Source organism: Cydia splendana, chromosome 6 (genome assembly GCF_910591565.1).
Source record: "Cydia splendana chromosome 6, ilCydSple1.2, whole genome shotgun sequence".
Classification (NCBI taxonomy): Eukaryota; Metazoa; Arthropoda; class Insecta; order Lepidoptera; family Tortricidae; genus Cydia; species Cydia splendana.
Window position 1 is genome coordinate 18,787,056 of NC_085965.1, and position 11,632 is coordinate 18,798,687.

General features: G+C 37.4%; 1 long non-coding RNA gene across 1 annotated transcript in view; it reads right to left on the reverse strand.

Moving 5' to 3' along the window:
* Window positions 1–11,175, reverse strand: part of LOC134791796 (uncharacterized) — a 28,057-nt gene extending 16,882 nt beyond the window's left edge. Inside the window, exon 1 of the long non-coding RNA XR_010144322.1 lies at window positions 11,031–11,175. This is a non-coding gene — a long non-coding RNA (uncharacterized LOC134791796). The remainder of the gene's footprint in view (window positions 1–11,030) is intronic.
* Window positions 11,176–11,632: the final 457 nt, after the last annotated feature.

Genomic DNA, 11,632 nt, shown 5'->3' on the forward strand with positions numbered 1-11,632 from the left:
TGAACGCCACTGTACAGTCACGAGCTTTAATTTGGGACCCACCTAAGGTTGAATATCGTGTAGCAAACTGACTCTATTTAGAGGCTAACATTTTAACGCAGTGTCATAATTCATTGACATAATGTTTATTCGACATTTACTTACGTTTACATTTCTAGGCGCAACCACTCAATTACGTCAATTTGTGAAATATTATTTTTGAAAATGTCACTTTAAACAGATTATAAAACCGGAGTGATAACTTTTTGCAAAGAGGTTATCATTTCATGGGTCGATTCGCTATGACTTTTAAATGTCTTAATTTGACATTTCAACACCATCGAACTGAAGTTCCAACCTTATTGCATTACGAATGTTCTAACAACATTTAATGGAAATGGGTCCCAAATTAAAGCTCGTGACTGTACCTATGACCTGTTGCTAGAGTAGAGTTGCTTTTGATGGCACATTTATGTTTGTGTGCTGAATTTTGAATGATATATAAATTAGTGTAGATTTGTGAGATAACTACTGCATAATTTGCATACGGCTCATTTGAATAAGACCACAAACAGCATACGAAGCAGGAAGGCAGGAATCATTAAAGGTCGAGCAACGCCTAATTGTACATGTATTCTACACGGTTCTCGCTAAGCTTCCCTGCGTGTGTGGAATTATAATATGTCATATAAATAATGAACTTGGAGCTAACTACAAAAATAGCTTTTGTGGTTATGTGTTTTGCGTTTAATAATTATGTTTTATTGTAAGGTACAAGAGTAGAGTTAGACCAAGAGATGTCTGCAACGATTTTGATAGCACACACAGTGAGTGTTATTTATAAGTACGTCATAATTTCATAGAAGATTGACGTTTAAAATAACACTTGCACTGCGTGTGCTATCAAAATCGTTGCAGATTTCTCTTGCTCTAACCACAGAATAAATAATAATACTACCATACAGAAAGGAAACTTCCCACAAAACCGATGTTTGACAGCGGTTCAGGGTCGAATCATGCTGTCCCTTTCTAATATATGGCACTATTCCTTTCGGCTATTTAGGGTTGTCAAAATTCAAGCCATTATCTTATCTGTGGTCGTGCACGCAAAGGGACGTCAAGTTGTATTAACCCTAATAATTGCTCGGAGCAATGCTGAGCCGAACGGAGCCGAGTTTGTCCGAAGGGACGAGTTTCGCACCCCTTGTCTAACTCTAATTATAGTAAGTATACAGGTATTTACATTACCTCAGTCAACTACCCTTTTGCGGCTGTAATTCCTTTGAATCCCGAAGTTTGCTGAAGCCGGCAAACAAGCCACATGTGCCTCCAGTCCCCGCGCAGACGTGGGAAACCGGGACATATTGGAAAACTACGGGATCGTGGCTTCTTTGGAAAGGTGAAAACTTTACGAAGTAGAATGAGATGCTTAGGGCTAAGTTTCCATTCATATGTAATGGCTAGCCAAGGTGACAATCGCTTGCGCTACGATAACGAAATGCTTTGTGTCTCTCTATCACTCTTCCATAATAGTGCAACATAAGAATAAGAATAAGAATCTTTTATTTAACAGTTGCGTTTTGTTCGCTACGGAGCGCAAGCGATTGGTTAGCTGCACGGCCTGAAATTACAAGCGAATTAAAATAACAAGGAGTTGCCGCAGTCAAATTGAGTACTTTCATCAGGATGCAAAAAATCGAACACTAACGAAACGGCATTACCTACTACCACTATTTTCATAAAGTGCATTCGTTTGACTAGAAAAGACCTTTTGATACTCCCAGCCGTATTCGAACAATGAGATACGTCAAATACTAGATATTGAAACGATATGGATTGGATATGTCAGTGTCAAACAACTGTCAAAAGTGACGTATTTGTTTGAAGAAATGTCACATTTGACACTGACATATCTAATCCATATCTTTTCTAGATCTATTAACTGACGTATCTTAAAGTTCGAATTGGGCCGTCCGTCGTAGCTTCGTAAGGAAGCTGGGCTATAACCGCGAAAAACGAAGTTCGCAAATTGCAGACATTTTTCTCTTTCACTCTTATTACGCCTTCATTGGAGTAAAAGAGAAAGATCCCCGCAATTTGCGAATTTCGGTTTTCGCGGTAGCCCCTCTGTAGCCCAGATCGCATAGCCGTAGCACTGACAAAACAACGCGGAACCGAATTGTGGGCGCATTAAAGGTACTGCTATGCGGCATCTTACGCATAACTAGAGTCGACCCAAAAAAGACTGCAGCGGATTTGATAGCCCACGCAGTATAAGTGTTATTTATACGTCATAATTTCATAGAAGTTTGACGTTCAAACTGACACTTACACTGCGTGGGCTATCAAAATCGCTGCAGACTATTCACGGTCTGACTCTACGACCTTTAGATTGAACTACGTTCGCTTAATGTGTGTGTGTGTGTCCGGCTATGGAACTTAAGCTTAAGATATCAGATCCCGGGTAGTCATCAGGCTCTATTGGTCATAGGCTGATAGAGTAGGGTTCACATATTTTTATTTCGCCATTTCTACCACAACATAAAGTCGACAATAATTGTAAGGCCAGGCGTCGCGGTAGACCCTCGTCGGAGATGGCGGGACCAGCTTGACGCCTTTTACAGAGACTGGTGGGAGACTTCAGGGCATAGGGATACGTGGAGAAATAAGAGGGAGGCCTTTGCCCAGCAGTGGGACAATATGGGCTCATAATAATAATAGCAGCTGACAGCGACACAAGTATAAATAGTAATTGTAGGTCCCCATTGTGCAATTATATCTACAATTCAATATGCCTTTGTTGACACAGGGCCGTCGCTAGTGGAAGATAAACAGCGGCAAATTTAACATAACAGCGACCCTTCAGAGACTACGTAGAATATACATAGAATGAGGCCCATGCTGGACAAACATTAAAAGTACGTGTTGGTGAGGGTGTTTCTAAGTAATAAACAAAGTATTATTCCAAATCATTGCATTGGAGCAATCTAACACTTACATATTATATGACAGACGAGACGCCACAGGTAGAAATATATGGGACAAAAATTAAGTACCCGTTAAATAGACATAATCAGGTGAGAGAAGGGAAACCAGGGCAAGAGGAATACGAGTTCATACGTGTATGTATTGGTCATGCTGTTCCTCTTGCCCTGTGCAAAACACACTATGTTCGTTTTACCCCACCTGACCTTAAACTGGTTTATAGTAAGACCCACAATTCCTATAAGTAACCGTTTAGGGAGCTCTTGGCGGCGACTTTATAGCAAAAAACTTTTAAGCGAAAACATTACACATAAACAAACAAAACAATTTACAGTTTAACAGCCCTTTGACGAACACTCTTCAATCCCATAATTCAGAAAAACAATCGCATACTTTCGAAATTTCACCCTTTCCAAACATAAAAACATCAATAAAATTCAATTAGGAATATCAGAATCAACTGAAATAGAAAACGACGTCTCGCGTAATGCCGTTGGAAATTCGTTATTTGATTTCACCTTCGTAGACCTTTGAGGGGCGGGCGGTCGTTATCTCGTCAAACCTGGGCGGAATTATCACCGCGTGCCAACCTTCTTATGCTTAATACTCAACCAGAAAATGTGACACCTATGTGTGGGCCAGATAATTATGCAGTATAAACTAGCACACTAAATTTATGTAACTACACAGTTAAAATGACTACATAACTATTTATTCTTCTTATGGAGTCCTATCGGATTTCGGCGATCATCGTGCGAACGTTTTTTCTACTTTTCGCCGTTCTAAAGAGAACGGCGGCGTCTTTAGTACCTGCCCATTCCCTAATATCTCTACTCAATAGAAATAGATATATCAATACGTCTAACATAGGGCAAATGCTAATAGATGCAATGGAAAAATGATCTGGATGTGCAGAGTAAAGCCGAAGAGCCGTATTACGAATTCGCATTTGTGAGTCTTGATGTCCATGACATAACAGATAATTAACAAGAATGCCGTCTTCGCTAATACGGGTACGGAAACCCGGCACGTTACGTGGTTACGTGGGCAACAAATGTCTCCTGTTAGACAACGTAAACCCGAAACCCAAGAAGAAATAAAATTATTTGGAGAGCTTCCAAACTCGAGTAAACCTAGCATAAGGGATTATTTAGACGATGCGAGAGCTCGCATGCGATCGTGCGTGCGTCGTATTGGACGAAACCAAAAGTCAGCAATGTAGCTAAAATCGCATGCGAGTTCGCGCGCCGTCTAAATCAGCCCTTATTCTGGATTCGCTTGAGACGATGTTTTGGTGAATAATAGGAATAACATCCCTGCTTTATTGAAGGCCGCGAAATAAAAGCGGGATCTGATGACTCGGCAGCTCGGCACGTTCGCGACTCGAGTCGCGGCTCTCGTCTGCGTGTCGAGACGCACCGGGAAACTCGTGTACGAATGTGTAACACAACCTATGGGAATTAGGTCACGAACAACGGCAGTAAGTGTTTTTTTAGGGTTCCACAGTCAAAATGGAAACCATAATTATAGTTTGTAATGTCCGTCCGTCTGTCACCGCCATTTACTCGATAACTATAAGCTATATTTTAATTAATTTTGAGACATTGTATTTTGTGAGCCGCTTCTTACTTTAGAAGTTAAAATAAAATAAAATGTATGTACGGGTCAAATCTTGCAAGTTAAATTTGACCCACCTCCCGACATCCATTGAAATTGAAAATTTGCATACATATGAATGTCGGGTGACAATGCAATATGTATTATGATACCATCGAGCTGATCTGATGATGAAGAGAGAAGGTGGCTATAGGAACTCTGTGATAAAACAACGAAACCTAATTGTGTTTGGGGTTTTTAGAATTGCCTCGATGAATATTAGTTACCTGTGAAAAAAAGTACAGTCAGCGATAAAAGCTTGTACCAAAATTTAAACTGTTTAGACGACAACGGTTTCACTCACTTGAATTTTTAGTCGCTATTGTCGACATATGAAGTTTAATATCGACAAAATTTTTGCTAAAAACTTATTAAAATTAAGCTTCAAAGCCTCGGGGGTACACAAATAGATCGCGTACACCGCTAAGCACCGACCGCTACTCAAACACTTGTCACGGCCCGAATCAAGGTAGCCTCTCCAGCTTCCTCATCGCATTGTTTTGAGGCACTCCATCCACGTCCGTAATATCAGCTCGAGTTCTCTTAAATATTCAAACGTTGAACAAAATTACGAGAGCGACTGATAAATGTGTACTGTCTTGGAGAATCGATTTGTTTTTATTCGAGGCGCGTTCGGAGGTGGAGAGTGAATTCATTCGAAGAAAAATATTGGCCAATATCGAAAATTTTAAGGTTCCGTTAGGCTGAATGGCAAAAACGGAGCCTTATTGTTTCGATATGTCCGTCAGTCCGTTTGTCTGTCCGTTTGTCTGTCACCAGGCTGTATCTCAAGAACCGTGGCTAGACAGTTGAAATTTTCACTGATAATGTATTTCAGTTGCCGCTATTAACAACAAATACTAAAAAGTATAGAACACTCGGTGGGCGAGTCCAACTCGCACTTGTCCGTTTTTTTGCTATTTCTGAAGCTCTTACAGGGTATTTCTTCTAGGATAATTACATTTTTTTTTTTTTTTTTATCGTAAGACTCTTTTCTTTTACCATGTTTAGGGTGAAACATTATTGTTACAAACATTTAAATTATCTTTGAAACTTTATTATCGCAAAGGCAAAGCAAATTGGCAAATTCACGTTGTTCCTCAAACCTTTTTTCAAGTAGAATATTCCGTTAAAAACTGGTCCATAATTTCAGAAACTTCGCCGCTCTTCAACTTGTGAAAGACTTTCAAAAGTTCCATTACTCTATACACCACTAATTGCTACTAAATGTAACAGAAAAACTGTTTTATTTCTTATTCTTCTACCTTTACAAAGTTTTCTAGTCCTTGTGTTTCTGCGTGTGGGTAATCCATATATTGCATTCTAGACTGTTCGAGGCCAACCCGCTGATATCATTGTCGCCCAAATATCGTTCTATAAAGTAAAAGTAACTTATAATTAAATAAATCAAACACAATACCGTTACTTTTTCGTTTTGTTAACAACCCTGCGTGGCTGCTCCTTTTATCAAGAACACATCTTTTTTATTTATCACATTCTTATATAAATCGTAAAAAATTGTTTACAGGAGATTAATATGAAAACCTAAACGCAGCTTGCTTATCATGGAACTGTATATAATTTCAAACATCTCCAGGAAATTAAAAAGACCCCAACCGAAAGTGGCTCATTACTTATTCTTGGCGGTTGCCACGAACTTAACGGGGAAATAGAAAACAAATATTGACCTTGAATTTTCACCAGATTACGCAATTGTAATATTTATAATAATCCGCGTTTCATCTACTTAGTTCATTATTATTATGCAAGTTTTCTTTCTTAGAAATATGTCAAATATGGCATACTTACGTTCAATTTGATGATATTTATATATAAATAACAATATATGTTAAGTTACATGAAAAATAATAAAATACAAAATTTTCAATATTCTTGTAGTATAACACCAAACATGTTTTTTTTAGAATATGCGTGATACAACAATTTGAAAACCGTATTTTGCCAATTTATGTTTATTTGTATTAACTTCTCATCAAAATGTTATACACTTGTTAGAAATGTATATTTAAATGTATAAGTATCTTAATTGATTTATACTTTACTAATTAGACGTTATTGATGCTTGTTTTAAGAGGCAGTTTAACATTTTCCTTGATCTTTGAACTTTGTATCAAGTTATTCAGTACAAGATTTTTCAACCACCACAACCGAGACAACCACAAATAATGATAAATAGTAATACTTAAATATTATATTACGAGGTTCAAACCTTGAAGGCATTGTATAATGTCAATAAATATTTATTATTTTTTCGTTAGCGGTCACTAATCAGCTTATACTTCTTTACTTGCCCATTGGACGATAAATTGGTAAGGCCTGCTTAATACCATAAAGAAATAAAAGTGGTAACTCCATATAAGTATTATATTCTTACTATCTTCCTGTTTTGGAAGGCGAGGGTAATCGTTAGCCCGGGATGATCCGATAATGAATCTTCCATCCACTAAACGAGGTTAATTGGGAACTAAATATTTGTTGCCACGAGTAGTTATAGTTATATATTATTACGGTCGTAACTTCGGCCATTATCGGTAATCAATTTACAGGCCATTTTCAAGTAGGTCCTTATTTAGAGAGATGCTCAGAGAGGAGACCCTCGGCAACTGATAAAATACAGATATTCATTGAATATTAAATCTCATTTCTTTTATTCCCAGCAAGCCCACATTTACTGGCATTTTTTTAAATAAAGCGCATGCTGACCGAAATCAAGCGTTTCGATAGTTTTTAAACTGTTTAAATTATTAAAAACATCATATTCGGCACTTCTCTGCAGTTAAACACAGATGACACCTATGCCATAAGCACTATATCGTGACGATAACGTTTTGGCAGCAGCATGGGACCAAGGTGTTGGCGCCAGTCCAGAATTAACATACTAACTGCCTACAGTGCCTACTCGTTATGACTTATACGGGTTAACATGTAGCACCTTACAAAAATGTGTAACACATCTGTATTACACATCTACATAAATAAGGTTGTCATTGAATTAAAAAATATGTAGTAGGTACCCGAAACATAAGTAGGTACCATCATCATCTTCCTCGCGTTATCCCGGCATTTTGCCACGGCTCATGTGAGCCTGGGGTCCGCTGACATTGACATAACTAATACCCAGAATTGGCGTAGGTACCAATATAGTAAACATGAGTACACTACACGTGTACATTCAATATCAACAAATATAAGTATTTAGTTAGTATCTAACAAATATAATTATAGAATCAAGACGAAGGATTGATCATATACTCGTAGATCAAATAATGGTCTAAGAGCTAGCCACGGCAATAGGTATGCAATGTATAGAGCAACGAAATCCCTCTAGTTAGTATGCCATACTATCATTATTAATTAATCCGGGCGATTGGCAGCTGTCTAGCGGTGGGTGTGGGAGTGGATGGGCAACAAAGTGGTTGTAAAATCAATTGAAGGTGTGCAATTTATAGAGCTCTGTGTTCGGTGTGATATAATAGCTAATTATGTATTTAATTCAAATATAACAATGCCAGGCGTTTTATTTGGGGGGAAAGTAGTGCCAGGCGATGAAAATACACAATCACTTGTGCGCCTGCAGGAGGTACTCACAATTGCTTTACGCATAGTTTGTGAGGCGAGTGCAATTTGCTCGTGATCTTCCTGCAGGCGCACAAGTGATGCACACCTTTAATTGATTTTACAACCACTTTGTTGCCCATCCACTCCCACACCCACCGCTAGACAGCTGCCAGGCGCCCAGATTAATTAATAATGATAGTATGGCATACTAACTAGAGGGATTTCGTTACTCTATAAATTGCATACCTATTTCCGTGGCTAGCTAGCTCTCCCTCTATAAGTATACTTTATACAGGTACATCGTTTTCTAAATCTCGAATCACAGAGGTAATTATATAATATATATTATTTATATAACATTTACTCGTTATCATCTAGTGGCTTTTCTTTGCATTTTATCCTCCCTATTTCCAGCAAATATCGTACAATAAAAAAACTTTGGACTTTAAAAATAAAAGTAAGACTAAAAAAGTTTCTCAAAATAAATCCGGCTGAAAAGTCGAGCGAAAATTAAGTGACGTTAAGAAAGAAGCTTAGTCAGCTCGCAAATCGAGTGCCCAGAAATACTTTTGTGCCATTTCACACGAAATGCCGTCGGTCGTGATTTCACGACGTCTCATGACATAAGTGAATGAATATTTAGTCTTGCGTGAAATCCTTTTAGTACCTACTTCGGTATGTTCTGTCGAAATGGAACTGAAATATAACGTTCTAATAGGATTGAAATAATGCACTACAATAGCTATAGCATATAAACTTATTTAGGAATAAAATAGCTAAATACGTTTTTGAAACAACAGCGCTTACTTTGTGTTTAATTCTGCTAGATCAAAATTATCACAAATCATACTCCTTATAAAACAAATCCCCCGCCGCGTCTCTCTGTTGTATATTCGCGATAAACTCAAAAACTACTGAACAGATTTTCAGGCAGTTTTCACCTATCAATAGAGTGATTCTTGAGGAAGGTTTAAGATATACAGGGTGATTTCGGGGTCGTGGAGCAAGAGAGCCAAACATCATACAGAATCCAAAGATGAGCCTAATGATGTTGTTAATTATTGTTTATCACCAATAATGATGATTATTTTCCAGATGACAAGTAGGAAAAAACATTTTTGCATACAATTTGGTGACCTTACTCAATGTGACGTCTTGTCGCTTTCCATACAGCGTATGTCAAAAGTCATAGGGTGACCATAATTACTACAACATTAATTTTACTTGAAAAATAAGAATAATTCAAGTAATTATCTTTTAATCAAATACTACCATATGATAATGTGGATCATTTACAGAGTCAGAAAAAGTGGTTCTGGATCACGACCCCGAAATCAACCTGTATAATTTGTTAAGTTTTACCCGTGCGAAGCCGGGCGGGTCGCTAGTATCGTTTAAGGTTATACTAAGACAGTTTTGTTCAAAATACAGTTTTAAATGTTGGCTAACCTTGCTTCAGCGGTATTGAGCAACAAGGCTGTCATCTTTTTGTGGCCTAATGTACAGCAAGATCAACGGGATTGAAATAGTCAGCAAAAAAAAGCTTTATTTCAGTAAATTATATAACAAAACAAATTCAACGCTCTTCCCTACACAATTTGATTCAAATTCCACCGACAAAGTATATAAGCCGTATGTGGAACCGGAAGAAATAAATATCAGTTGATCTCGTCAAAAGGACAATACGCATTCTTAGCATCCCGCCTAAGGCAGGGCCACTGCTCCATAAAAAAGACATTACTTTGACAAACGACCTTCAAAGTTCACTGTGAATTTAGTATATTAAACAGGGTATTCTATCCCATTTTCTGAAAAAAAAAAGCGTTTCAACTTGGGCATCATTAAGGAGTTATGACGTTTGTTTATTAAGCGTCAGCGAGATCACATTGACTCGGGTCTATCAGACGCTCGGAATGTATTACACGACTGAACACCGACGATTAGATTTGATTCCGAAGTTTGCTGCCGGTTTGGTGGTTTACATGGATGAACCAATGATGGGTATTCAATTCAGGGTCGATTTAATAAGAGGATCAGTGGGTTACGGTCTAACAGATACCTAAACCTAGACTAGAGCAAGTAGGTAATGAGCAACCAAGGGCCCGTTTCTCAAAAACTTGTAACTTGTAATACAAGCGGATGTCACTTTTTGACAGCTTTTGTTAGAAAGGGACTTTCACTTGTATTAGGGGTCATCCATTAATTACGTCACACGAATTTCAAGGTTTTTTCACCCCTCCCCCCCTCCTTGTCACACTTGGTTACATTTGGCGAACCCCTGGTGTGACGTCACATTTTTTCAACGAAATCGGCAAATCGAAATAAGTATTATTAATTTTTAGTCAAAATATTAGTAAATTTATAACCCAAAACTGATTATGAAAAAAAATTAAACTAATAAAAACGATTATCGTTCCAAAAACTTGTTTTTGAACTGTACAGTAAATAAAATGATTAAAATAAAACTTTGGTTACTGATGAAGTTAAAGTGACGTCACAAAGTTTGTGACTCCCCTCTCCCCCTTGTCACAACATGTCACATTTTCTTGACCCCCTCCCCCCCCTAAACGTGTGATGTAATTAATGGATGACCCCTTACAAGTTACAAGCTTTTGATAAACAGGGCATTGATATTTTGTTTATTCGTACATTCGTTAAAATCAGATCGAATCTCAATAAGAGTTATCTTCTTTTAAATAGAAAAATAAGTTATTTGTAGCTCACATTTCCATCTCAAATAATGTCAACCAACATGAAAAATAGAACAAAAACTGACAATAGAAGCCAACCTCTATAGAACCACTCGACGCCTAACCGTGAACAATACTCACTCGGTACGGAAAAAAGGGAGATGTAATATAATTCATCCGTTGACGTCACATCTCTGTTTTAATGAGACGGAGCCCTCTCTGAATAATTTCTCATTTAGCCGACTTCCCCTTGCATCTCAAGAAATCCGTATACTTTACCGGCTGAATAATGATCTTTTTTTCGGTTTCTTCTAATTTAAGTTAAAAATGTAATCTACTTTATTTTCTCAGTCTAATGTAATCTAAAAATATAGCATTGGGTCAAAAAAATATTTTTTTATCTTACGAACTCTTTGGTCTGTTAAGCACTCACCACTCACTGTCAACTTGAAATTTATAACGACCCAAATAAAATAGTTTTATTATTTATTTCGTTGGTTATATCTCGAAAAGTAGTAAATCAACTATAAAATTATACAACATATAGGTACCTCATGAGCTCATGACACGATCGTTAGGTATATATCTGATAAAATAACCGTATTTTTTTGTTGAAAATAGAGAAAATCTAAAACACTATTATTATCAAGCTATCACGTAATAGACAAGTGCGAAGTATGTCTTCCATACAGGATTGTGTCTGACTACATAAAAAGTAAGGTGGTGGTACTAGTGCTCGACAT